Source organism: Cornus florida, unplaced genomic scaffold, assembly GCF_030987335.1.
Source record: "Cornus florida cultivar Cherokee Brave unplaced genomic scaffold, ASM3098733v1 CherokeeBrave_3.0.0_Hap2_Chr02, whole genome shotgun sequence".
NCBI lineage: Eukaryota > Viridiplantae > Streptophyta > Magnoliopsida > Cornales > Cornaceae > Cornus > Cornus florida.
Genome location: NW_026775572.1, coordinates 82,045,582 through 82,046,176, shown reverse-complemented (window position 1 = coordinate 82,046,176; position 595 = coordinate 82,045,582). Strand labels below are relative to the sequence as shown.

The following is a 595-nucleotide window of genomic DNA, read 5'->3' as shown; positions in this document are numbered from 1 at the left end:
TTTAGAGCACATCACTATGAAATCAAACCACAAACCATTCAAATGCTTCCTAACTATCATGGACTTCCTAGTGAAGAACCTTATAAGCATTTGGATGAGTTTCTTGAAGTGTGTTCCATTGTGAAATACACGAACATGCCGGAAGAAGTGTTAAGACTTAAACTTTTTCCTCTCACCCTTAAAGACAAGGTAAAATATTGGTTCAACAATCTTAGGCCTTTTTCGATAACCTCTTGGGCGAAAATGCAACAAGAGTTCTTGAAAAAGTACTATCCAGTTTCTAAGACCAATGCCATGAGAACTTCAATTAGAGAATTTTCTCAAGGGGATGGGGAGGCATGGGAAAGGTTTAATGATTTGCTTAGAAAGTGCCCTCATCATGACATACCTAAGTGGCAACTAGTTTAATATTTCTTTAAAAGTTTACCGGATAATCACAAGGGTATGGTTGATGCATCTATAGGTGGTTCTTATCTTGATAAGCATGAAAATGATGTGTGGTAATTGTATGAAAGTATGAGTGAGAATTCCATACATAGGTCCTTATCTTCTAAAAATGGTAGAAACCTAGGTGGAAGGAAGAATGTCGGCTTAT

The 595-nt window shown here is 36.8% G+C and overlaps 1 pseudogene; it reads right to left on the bottom strand.

Moving 5' to 3' along the window:
* Positions 1 to 299: 299 nt before the first annotated feature.
* On the bottom strand, positions 300 to 386 carry LOC132298059 (small nucleolar RNA R71; annotated as a pseudogene).
* Positions 387 to 595: the final 209 nt, after the last annotated feature.